This window comes from Leptodactylus fuscus, chromosome 7, assembly GCF_031893055.1.
Source record: "Leptodactylus fuscus isolate aLepFus1 chromosome 7, aLepFus1.hap2, whole genome shotgun sequence".
Taxonomy (NCBI): domain Eukaryota; kingdom Metazoa; phylum Chordata; class Amphibia; order Anura; family Leptodactylidae; genus Leptodactylus; species Leptodactylus fuscus.
In genome coordinates, this window is record NC_134271.1 from 106,676,852 (window position 1) to 106,690,066 (window position 13,215).

Here is a 13,215-nt window from a genome sequence, read left to right on the forward strand (position 1 = left end):
GGCATATCTTAGGTGTTCCCATGTGCCAGAACTGAAGCCTATGCCAGCCAAGGACTGGAGAATATACAGCTATCATTTACACCACTTTTTCAGCATGAGTTTTAGTAGAGGCAAAAGAGTCCCTGCCTTGACCCATCTTAACCTGTGCCTGCTCTGAATACTGTCTTAAAAAGTAGTGTGGGGGGGCCACAAAAACTACAAAGTGGTGCATCTTTGGTGCACTGTAGATTCAACACTTGTACACCAGTTTTTTGGCACACACGTGATAGTGAATTTCCCCCAATCTGTGAGCTAGACGGTAGAAGGAGAACACTATTGTGTAAAATTGCAAATGCAGGCAATAGAAATTTTGACTCAAAAGTTCCAACTTTAGGCTAAGGACCCACGGGCCGTATCCGCAGCACTAAAGCGCTGCGGGAAGAACCGCTGCGTTAAAATTCCGCTAGTGGGAAAAAAAAGCTAGCAGAATCCATCGAAATCAATGGGAGGCTTTCTTTTCAGTGTGGAAAATTCCACACCAAATTCCTCAACATTTTCCTCCGTGTGAATGGACCCTTAGCAATGTAAAAGAAAAAAAAAAAGAGCAAAAATTTCGATAAATAGATAGATAACTTGCTAGATAGTCACAAGTTTACATATGAAATTGCCTATTTATCTCAAGTATCAGATCCTGAGTGTTTTGCATCAATATAGCTGGAGAACATGAAATGTTAATGGTGTGACTACATTTGAGACCTTCCCCTTGCCCCAGTGAAATGTTAAAACCAGAGGAATGTAAATATGTTGATCCCTAGAATTAGGATAGGGGTCTCTTAAACAGATACACTGAGTGAAGCTTCAAAGGAAAATGTTCCCATGCTATGTTGTCCTAACCCCAATGGATCAGGTTTCCTGCAGGTAAGTCTCCCCTCACATTATACACAGTGACTGTGTGGCCTGGCCGGGCTGCACACGCGCTGGGAGTTGGTGATAGCCTGTCAGATAATACTGGACTTCTAAAATATGGCTGAGGCCTCATGTTGCGGAAACGCAGCCTTATTGACTGCTGCGGAAGTACAGTGGATAAAATCGTAGGATATTGTAATCCTAGAAAAGCGAATGAGATTTGATGTAATCTCATCCACACGTTGTGGAGAAAAACAAAACAAAACACAGCTTGTTCATTTTACCTGTGGAAACGCTGTGTTTCCCCTAGAGACTTATATGGAAGAAGGCAAAAAAAAAATTAAAAAAAATGGAAAAGCAGTGAAAAGTGCAAGTGTTTTTGCTGTGTTTTTTTTCCGCTGTGTTTCTGCTGCTTTTTCTACCCGCGTTTCTCTGCATGTGGCTCTAGCCCAGGGGTAGGGAACGTACGGCTCTCCAGCTGTTGCAAAACTACAACTCCCAGCATGCATACTGGGAGTTGTTCTGGGAACTCCCATGGAAGTGAATGGAGCAAGCTGGGAGTTGTAGTTTCACAGCAGCTGGAGAGCCAAAGGTTCCCTACCCCTGCTCTAGCCTATGGAGAAACTTGCAACATTGAGAACTTGAAAGATTGATATACTAAAGGGCAATTCACTGAAGAAATGTTGTGAACCTTCCCAAAATATCTCTTTATAAAGTGAAGTATGGTACACCCTGATAGCAACTCTCACTGTGACACGAGGTCAGTATATCATTGTGTGGTCATTGGTACTGGAAGCAGCACTTTTGTCTCCACATGTTTCGTGCAGAAACCACACGGACCCCATTATAGTCTATGGGGTCTGCGTGTTTTCCCAGGTAACCACTTTTCTATGCGTATAGGTTTCCGTTCAGGGGGTCCCCAAGCGGATTTCCCGAATGGAAACCGAACACATGTGTGAACCAGGCCTTAATGTGTCCATTATAGCCTATAGTCTATATAGTGTTGTTTTTATTATTGCTATGTATGACCTTAAATAAACATCATACATATTTTGTAGGTTATTATGAGTAGCTTTGTCTTAATTTGTTCTAATAGGTATTGTTTTACTAGAAATGTTGAATTAGATACATACTTGAGTAAGCTAGTAATATAAAAGAGAAGGAAGACTGTCCATCTGCATGTCACATTTCAATAAACTCTAAAAATAATATCTTCCAGGAAAATATGAATACGCTTTATCTAAGAAAAGAGTCCAGTACATATCATAATGTTCTAGTCTATGGGTAGGTATAGGTATTTGCTTTAATGCTTGTATAAGGTCCATCAACTTATAGGTTAACCAAGGTCAGTAAAAACTAGTCCCAGACAGGTTATATTGCATGTATGGGCCCTGTAACACTCTCCACAGCTGGCACCTGTGAAGTATCTGTCTGTAGGGTATAATATAACAATCTGGAAGTATTTACAGTTTATTCACGTATTGCAGTCCATGTCTGATTCTTTTTCTGCTTTAATTTTTTCTACAGAAATTTTCATCTAGTTTGACCTAATGTCATTTGGGATAAACGTTGTTCTTAAAAGGTTAATTGAAAATTATTTTTTAATAGGAAAATTCAACCATCTAGAATTTTGTTGTAATTTTCATGATCAAAGTAATGTGCTGTGTGTATCAGTTATTATGTAGCTTCGTGGAGCTTCTAGGCCTCAGTGCAAAGTCCGTGCCAGGTCCATTCATCTATGACATGCCATTCATAATACTGGTTATTGGGCTCCTTCAACCACCAGGCCCTGGGTGCAAGCGCAACAACCTCTGCGACTGCAACATCCTCCTATATTTACAGAAAAGCATATTTATCCCCGGGGTTGACTAGTACCTGCTAACATTGTTAACTGTGGTCTATGGCATGCTATGTACCCTGACAGTCCCATACAGCTCATTACCATATGGGAACACTTGAGGTTGCTCCAAATAACTAAGTAGAGGATTAAGGTTACAAAAACACAATGTGCTAAAAGCATTTATATCAAGGTTTTCTTTTGAGGTCAATAGATGATTTTACCATTGATTCCCCCTGCCGCTTTATTGTAATCCGTTGTTGATCTTGTCAGCAGTGGAGCAGTAGGTTGTCTTAGATCTGACAGGGTCATGGGTCGCCTTCCATTTTTACCTGAGATGTTTATGTAGGCTAGGTACAGGGCTGTCACTACCAGGGTAGCGGACTGCTCCAGTAACTGAGGGTTGCCTGTTAAATTACCATTAACAGTGGTATAATGGAGATAGGGACTGAGTGCAAAGAAAAAAGAGGGAATTATGCTAGAGTCCAAGAGATGTGAGGCCCGATTCACATCTGCATTCGGGGAGTCCGCTTAGCGACCCACCGAACGTTAACCTATGCGCATAAAAAAAGAGGTTACCTAAGGAAACCACATAGACTATAATGGGATCCGTGTGGTTTCTGCTCAGTTTCCGCAGAAAAATGCAGAGAGAAAATGCTGCTAGTAGGACTTTTCTCTCTGCATATTTCATGCGAATTGGGGAATGGAATGACCTGAATGCAGATGTGAACTGGACCATAACGTGTCACTTTATGCTTGATAACAAGATAACACAAAATAACGTTGCTGGTCATGATTGTTACCAAGATGGGCCCAAAGGAAGATTTGTCATGGGACCCGACCTGGCAACAGTCATCACAGCAGTGACTATGGCAAACAGTCGGGCTGAGATTTTGTATGATCTTTACTTATTACACCATATAACACTTAAAGGGAGTCTGTCAGTAATAAATGGGCTATAAACCTAATCCCAGTACCTCGTAGAGGTGATTCTACAGTTTCCAAATATGCCTCTGTTATTCAGCATTGAAGCCCCATTTTCATGTAAATTGCAGTAGTATACATAAGCAAATTAGGGGGAAAGTGCTCTGCAGCATTTTACAGCTTAGATTCCCAGGCAAAGCACTTTCCCCCTAATTTGCATATAAATAAAACACAATTTACATGAAAACGGGGCCAGGATGAATAACAGAGGCATATTTGGAAACCGTAGAATCACCTCTACAAAGTACCAGGATTAGTTTTATAACAGATTTACTGTTAACAAACTAATAGAGAATTTACATGTTCTTTTAAACATACCTTGCATGATGGGCATTTCCAATTCCATGAACTTATTCGATTTTCTCAAAATGTTAACCAAGAGCTTCATTTGTATTAGGTATACATATACACTAAGTATAATGTATAATGCTCTAGGGTGCTGTTTTAACTTTTGTTAACAGAATTTTTTTTTTTTTTTTTAAGTTATAACTACTCTTTCAAAGCCTAGGAGGGGAAAAAAACAGGAAATTTCTGTGCCTTCAAGGAGTTAAATTCTGCATTGATATAACTGCAGGCTGCAGACCCTGCAGGTCTGTGCTATGAAACCACAAGTCTTTTCTGTTCATATGAATTCTGACAAAAGAAAAAACTTCCAGATGCGATGTATGTATGTATTAAAAAAAAACAAACAAAAAAACCCCTCCCTATGGTCCTGTGAAATTGGAAGTCTGGGATATTAGACAAAATGTAGTGTACATAGAGTTATGTATTTACTTATATATTATTATTTCTGAATTTTAGTGCAATTAATAATAAATCATTATAAAAAATAGAAATGATGCCATCCATGTAGGATCACATTATAATAAAAACCAAATAATAATAAAGGCTTTGGGATTGTGTAACTCTTGGGGCTACTGTAATATACTAAGGGTTGTCGTGCGCTTGGAGCGCTTTCTATACTGCATTCTGGTAAGCAAAGGGTTTAATAATCGTCACTTTCCAAATGTCAAAGTGTAGAAGCTCTAGGTAATAGGACATATGGCCAGACATGAATAAACAAAAGAACTGGATTATGTGCTGACCTTCTTTGTCTGTAGAAGAGCGCCCTCTACCAACTATAGAAGGTATTTACTAAAAAAGAATCAACGATTTGTGAAATTTTCCACTACTGTCCACAACAGTTCTGAGAGCTTTTGGCTCAGTTAAATGTGCTGAGCGAAGCTACATGAACCCAAGATGTCCTGGAACGGTCTTAATTACATTTTTGGAAATAAGATTCTAAAAGAATTTTCTAAGGCTTCAAACAAATAAGAAGAGCAAAATACAGAGGATTGGATTCACAGTTCTAAAACTTCCACTATTAATTCCTTGGGAATATATTTATTGGTAGAGAATTAGAAATGCTGGGCTGTTAGATCACATGCACCATTGTCTGCTATATATTCTCTGAGACTCCTCAAGCTTTGTGTATGGAAAACTGCCTTGTGGTAATACGGTATGTAAGAAACACAATCCCTGTTTCTACGCTGTTGTTGCAGCACTATTGAAATGAATGAGGAAAAACAATGTAAGAATCACATGACATCAGCGGTAGAAAAGTGTCATGTATGAACAAAGTTCAAGGCCGAGGCCCACGTTGTGAAAATGCAGCGTTTTTAACAGTACCTGCAAAGTGAATGGGTTCCCAACCACAAATTGCAGAAAAAAATCTGCAGCGGAAAAGTTGTATTTTCAAAAATACCTGCAACTTGGTAGCATGTGAATTATACCTGCGGAAATGCTGACGTTTTCCCTATAGGTATAATATGGGCAGAAAGTCCTCAGAAAATAATGTGGAAAAATTCAATGAAAGACACTGCAGAAAAAACGTGATTAGCTTCTGCAGCGTTTTTTTTTTTGTTTTTTTTTGCTGTATTTTGTTAAGTGGGACTTGGCCTAAAGGTGTTTTCTGAACCCCCCAGGTTCGACATCGGAACCCCACACCCATCAGCTTAGCCATGGATGGAGCCAAGAGTAGTTTTGCCTTCTATTCAAGTAATAGGATCATAGCTGCACTATCCTGGCACCAACGCTATACAGTGGACAGAGCTGCAGGTTTGGATCTATTACTTGAAAAGGGGCAGAGCTGCTTCTGTTTGGTGCTGTGTCAACCCACCTGATAACATACTGATGATCTACACTGTGAGTAGTCCAGTGGATCGGTCACTAGTATGTAAAATGCCTGGGGGCCCCAGAAAAACCCCTTTAATATCAATAGGAAGATGATAACTAAACCCTTACAGGGATTGACCAAGGGTATCATATTACTAGCTGTGAATTTTATTAAATAATAACCCAACCTATCCATAGCCACCATTTTAGTTGCTACCTTTATTTACTTTTTCATCAGCAATGACATGTTGTATATCCAGTTAACTGCTGCAGCCAATCCCTGGCCTCAGTGTTGATGCTGGCAGGCATATACAGCACTCAACCACTAAGGCCAGGGATTGGCTGTAGTGGTCATGTGGATGTTTTGCTTGCATTGCTGCAACTAAAGTAAACAGACATTGTTAGGAACCAGCTGACGGGTGACGCTGGAGTACCATTAGATTTGACAGGTAAATAATGATTGGGTTATTATTTTATCACCATTTGAAAGTACCGTTATTTATAATAACTCTAGACAACCAAATTTTACTTTGCACTGCATGCATGGCAGCTCATTTTCAATATACAGCATCCACACTGCTTTGAGCTAAATAATAAAATTCTCGCTGCCTGCGTCTACCACAAGGAGGCGCTTATCTTATATTACTATTTAATTTGTATAACTCTGTATATGTTAAGTTTTTAAGCTCCCACCAGTGGTGACTTGAAGCATTTTACCAAGTATCTACATTGCTATGCAAGGTAAAGTAGCTCTGTCATGCAAACTAAGCTCCAACCCCTTGAAGGATGTGTTATGAAATTAAGATCATTTTGGACCTATTTCGATGAGGATTAGAATTTCCATGGGTGGAAAATCACTTTGAGGCTGATTAACTACGTCTACTTCTTGAGTTCCAATTTTTAGGATTTGGGATAAAAATCTGTTCTCCAAGTTAAGGCAAGCGATGAGCCAACCCATGCTCTAGTATCTATGTCAGACACATTTCTATGATTTGTGTGTGTCTAGGCATTAGCTAAATGCGTGGGATAAGAAATTGGCCGACACTGACATCTCATGCCCAGCTCTGTACTAAAGTTTTGTAGGCACTGTAGCCTCTCCTTGAACCATTGTTTCTTGGGGTGATCACCGCCATAATACAGTATTTAATAGACTGTCTCCAGATAAAATCGAATGTCCAGTATGTCATATTGCACTTCATATTACAGATATTAACAACATAGATCCTTAAAGGGTTTTTCAGGGATTAGAAAGTGTGGGGGTACCCCCAAAAAGAGCACCATGTGTCTGAGGTTGTCACTTCAACAATCCTATTTACTTTAATGGAACAGAGCTACAATACAAAACACCATAGACAGGATTGGCATGGTCCTAGACAACCCTACATGATGCCTTAATCCTCATTCACACATCCACTTTTTGTGGACATGTAATGTCCATGTTAATCACTGATAGCAGACAATCCTTGTTAAAGTACTGTCCATGTCCATTTTTTTTAAACAAAGTATCTATGTTTGACAATGTCTTGAAAAACGAATGACACATGGATGTCACGCACTTTTTCCATTGACCCATAGACTTACATTGGCCTGACGCATCCATAGAAAAAGTAAGATGAGCCTTTTTTTATTATTACAGACTCACAGTCCATGAAAAAATGAATAAATGAATAAATTGAAATACAGTATATTGATCCATACGTCGTCTATGAAAAAAATGCGGACATGCGAATAAGGCCTAAGAGTCATCAAGACTTTGAGTTTGTACCAACCTTGAAGGGTTTGACTTCTTCAATCCCACCTATTTCATTTTTCTTCATTTTATATAAATTTTGGTGATGGGGGTTTCAATCCTTATTATTAGTGGATGTGTGGTCATTCTCCATCAAAATGTATACTTGTTACATGTCAAGTGCTCACCAAACTTTTCTACATTTGTAAAAATACATAACCGGAGTTCCATGGAAAGTGAAGAGCAACAACGACTTCATTTGCTTCGGAGAGATCAGCAAGTACATTCTCCGCCAGTGCACTGTCCAGTCTCCAGGACCTGGGAGATCCAATTTGTCTACAGCACTTTCTAACGTAATTCGCATGCATTATCTTATTTAAGGAGTGCTGTGGCTTGGACGTTTAAATTACTTGTGTATCAGGTTACAAATCACTTTATCCTGAGAAACCAAAAGAAACCCAGCAGAACATTTACTTCACTTACAAAAAAACAGACATCAAGTTCGTCAAAAATGAGTATGTAAATGTGTAAAAAATACTAAATAAATATCATAAGTAATGCTTAATATTTATTTTTCTAAAAATAATTTATATTTTCGGATAGATCATCAAATCCAACATGGCAGGACTACAGATTGGACTTTATGGACCTGTATCTTTTTTCAGCTTTCAACTATGTAATAATACCATTTTTTGTCAAATTTAACCTTTGGATCACAAATCCTATTTGTGCCGCTTATGATTATTTAGTGGATGTATTATTATTATTTTAAAAAATATATATTTATTATATATTTTTTTTATTTCTGTCATTTTGTACGCGTCCAGTATTTTAACCCTTATATTTCCATTGTCTTCTACCTTTTTTTTAATCTTGTCTTTTTGGCATTACTTTGTCTGTGTTTTATTCCAAATGAGAGCGACATCTTGAAGTAATCAGAAGCTAAAAGGACTCGTCCCCCTGGCATCTCAGGTTAAATAAGGCGCTCTAGGAAAATATGGTAGGCCCATTACAAGAAACTTGATCTGCCTTCATCAAGACTCCAATTGCCATTGCATTAGGATTGATTAGAGACCAGCAGTACCGTAATGACCCAGGGAGAGGGGCAGCATGGGACCTCTAATGGCAAGATCTCATAAGGGCTGATAGTTTTAGGTTACCCTGAGAATTTATATTTGTGTGCATATTTATCTAAGCAAATCAGATATCAGGGGGATAGGGGAGCCAAAAACAAAAATTCGAAAATGTGGGAGGAGGTGTAAAGGAACTAGTAGTAGCTCCCAACAGACTCACTGTATAGCTAGTTAAGTATAATAAGTAATAACAATAGCACAGTACAAGTAACATACACTTAATATATACACATAGTAACCTAAACAATTGTTATTAGCTCCAAGTGGCACAGATAATACAGTCCTGCAACACTTGGGTCACAGACAGAATAGCTGTGGCTTTTAGGCCTGTAATTTAGTATTTTACAACCACTGCAAAAAAGTGCAGAATTCTAGTTTCTTTCTTAGGCTCGCTGCTTTGAGACAGGGTGTGACCACAGAAAATGATTTGAGGGGTCTACTGGAGGGCAAGCCAGAGCTGAATTTTTCTCCTAGAAAGTCAACAAAAAACGTGTTTTATTATAATGTGGCTGAGCTGCAGATATTATGTGCTACCCCAGAGATTGTGGGGTCAACCCCTACCCTTCAGTACAGACAGAAGGAAAGTAGCCTCCCCCTACTCTTTTAAAAGCCACGCAGATTGCCCCTATGCTGTGAGTCACAACATATACACCTCATAGTGGGGCATTCAGTGAAGTTCACTGCATAATTAACTCCATCTTTCCAAGCCAACTTAACTGTTTATTTAGTGTCACATACTATTAACATCAGCAGCCCTTCTCTCCGAGGAAAATTAGCTTGCAGACTTCACCCTGCAAGGGCAAATTCTTCCTTCCTCTACTGCTGGAGGGGTTTTCTTTGACCAGTAATTAAACAGTTAAAATGACCATGGAGCGTGTCTCTTGAATGCATTGTGCCTGCAGATATTTAGGAAAAGATCTCAATGCGGACAATGTCTGCAACTTCTACTTTTTTATTATCCGCTACAATATGTCATAGGTTTACTTAGTAAAGCAATATTTGTCTCAGATATAAATGTCAGTCATCATAGCTGATAGTAGGAAGGAGCAGAATGACTCTAGCTATACAATATAACATAGGGGTCTCTCTCTCTCTCTCTCTCTCTCTCTCTCTCTCTCTCTCTCTCTCTCTCTTCTCTCTCTCTCTCTCTCTCTCTCTCTCTCTCTCTCTCTATATATATATATATTGAGTACATAATGTAAATCCATCAGTATCTCCAATGAATGCTAAGTCTGATATTATTGCAGAAATGTTTGTGGCTGTCCCTGTGTGCCTCCTACCAAGACAACCCCATTGATAGAAATTATTTTCAGGTGCAAAACCTTTTATAACAAATTGTCCATATGTTAATTCTCCCTTAGGCCAGGGCCCCACGGGACGTAAATGCCGCGACTTGCCTGTTGCGGCTTTGCAAATCGCAGCATGTCAATCATATCTACGGAAACGCTGTCGGCTTTCCCGTAAATATAATGTTAAGAGAAAGTCCGCAGAGGAAAACTCTGTGAACTTTCTCTTCAAAGTGTTGTGGAAAGATCCACAATGCGCTCACGCAGCGGTTCTTTCCGCAGCACTTTAGTGCTGCGATTATGGCCCATAGGGCCTTAGCCTTAAGTAGGTATCTTTAGGGTTCATCCACATGGAGGGAAATGGCGCTTTATTTGGCTTTCAGCGCTGAAATAAAAACCTCCCATTGACTTCAATGGGTGGCGCTAGCTTTTTTTTCCACTAGCGGAATTATCTGCTAGCTGAAAATTCAAATCAATGGGAGGCTTTTTCTTCATCGTGGAAAATTCAGCGGCAAACATGGTGCCATTTTCCTCCATGTGAATGGACCCTTATGTTCAATGGGAACAATCTCAAGTGTTAATGATTAATGACACCCCTGAATGATGATTATGGGATAATATGCCTTAATGGGTTGTAAATGGCTATAACCAGAATAGGAATCACTAAGTACCCCATGTAAATGAGTAGTGATGCACCTATGCCACTTCTATGGGGATTAAGGAGTGCTGTCCCCTTCATCATCTTCCTATAGAAGTCAATGGAGCAGGCGTCACACTTGCAAACTACCACTCTGTTTACATAGGTAAACCCTGGTAATCCCAGTGGTCAGACTCTCAGTGATACAGCGCTTATCCCTATCCTGTGGACAGGGCATAATTGTTATCTCTAAACCTCTTTAGAGTAGGTCTACATCCTGTAGGGATTTTTACTCATTTCATAAATCATACATTTGTCAGTGGAGATTATTGGTTACTTTACTAGTTACATGTATGTATTCATGAGTATTGATCCTTTGATTGACTATCCAGGTTTACTATCCCTATCCTGTAAGTTATATTATGTATAGTTAGTTATTATATTGCAGCTCCCAAGTGCCCTCTTATCTATGCACCCATCTGGATTCTGCTGACGTGCTCCAATAGTTGGGCTTGTCACATGTAGTGTCATCTCATCATGGGAAATGTTGTCCTTTGTACAGAGACTCCTATTCCAATTTTACACAGAGGGGGACAGGACATGTTGTTACATAGCACCACTGGGCCTTTCCCCAACCTTGCAAACCCCAAGTTGCTGTGTAAGAACACATTCTAAACATCTCATCACAGGAAATCTCCTTTTGTACAGAGACTCCTATTCTAAATCTCTAAAGAGGACAACACCTACTAGAGCAAGGGACATGATCTTTTCTTGCATAGCACCACTGGGCCTTTCCCCATCCTTGCAAATCCTGGGTGCCCTATGACATATTGAAATGCTTATTGAAAACTTGCAGTTTCTGACCGCCATTTTCTTATGATATAGAACCCATATAAAAGACTAATTCTTTGGAAACCATTGAGCTAATATTAAGATTTTTGTAATTAAATAGATAAGGCCACAGACTAGGAATGTGACATAAAGATTGCACTCTTTTGACTAGTAATATACCTTTGCACTAATCTTTTGAGCAGCATCCCTGTTGCCTTTGGGCTATGAAGCGCATCCAGAACAATGGCACCAGCATCTCCAAGTCATCCAGGACAAATTGAGGAGACTTCAGGCCGCAGCTTTCCCTCAATCACCTCCTCAGTTTTGTTTATACAGGTGCCTACCTAGTAATTACCTCCAGCTCATTAAAGTGTCCACTCTAGTTTATAGATTTGCTGTATTATTTTTATTCCAGGACACCGGCAGCCTACAGATATATGTTAAGGGATTGAGAAGCTTATTTAGAATGAAAATACAAGTGCTTATTGTTTTGGTGCAGGGCTGCCTATGTCACAGGCCTGGCTGGTGGGCACTGCACCTCTGCTGGAGGGAAGATCGGGTGTCACACTGCAGATTCCCACTACAGATAAGGAAATGTGATCTAGTTTTCAGAACAGCAAGTGGTTGGGAAGAAGGAGGAAAAAAACCTTTCAAACACAAAGCTCATTTACTAATGGACTGGTTTTGTGTTACCCAACCCAATGTACGGGAATGGCCAAGAGATAAATAATCTGCTCCAGGAGCTCAACATCTAATTAGGCCGCTCTAGTGTCCTCTGTACTGGGCTGTGTGCACAGGGGTGGATGTATTTTTAGCATAGTCTGCAGGTACACCATAACATACTGCTTTATGGATATCATTTGTATCTATATTTAATCTCATACATATGGCTTTCACAGTGCTAGGTGCATAGGGAATACATATTTAGCACATCCAAAGCAATTAATTTTAGATAACGGTAAATGTAACATCTATCATTAATATTATGTATTGGAAGGACCAACTGACCTTTGCAAGTTGCTTCAAGATGCTTAATAAAAATAAATAAATATATATATATATATATATATATATATATATATATATATATATATATATTACATTATGACATGTATGCTGTGTGTCAATGCACATTATGATTATCACCGGATTGTGATGGCTTTGTGACATTCATATAGGTTAGATGTATTTTTTATGCTCAATGATAATTAGTAGCAAGTCTTAGATCCACAGTTTAATTTTCACAGTTTATTGACCCTTTGCACCTGTATAGCTTTCTCTGGGCAGAACCAACAGCAACTGTGGAACAACAATGACCAGCTTACTAACTATTTATAAATGGCTCATACTGACTGTAAACTAAGACTGCAGCAGAATGTTAAGACTGTAAACACAGTGAAGCCTGCCGGATCTGCTGAAACTTGTAGTTCTCCAGTCTGTCAACTAGATTTACAAGCATAGACGTTGTAAGTGAAAGCACACATAGGCTATGTGAATTAAACTCGTATTATCCATGTAGTATAATACTATTTGTACAATCATTGGTGAGATATGCAGTGTAAGGATTGGAGTCATGTGCATTTCATTGCAGCATAGTGTATATAATAATCTAATATCTATGTATATACATATAGTATTTGGGGTGGGGGTCCGGGCTGAGCAATGCCCTCCTGGTAGGAGCAGGAATGTGTCCTCTTGGAGCAGTAGTCGGTAATTGACAAGGCAGCTGTGGGACCGGA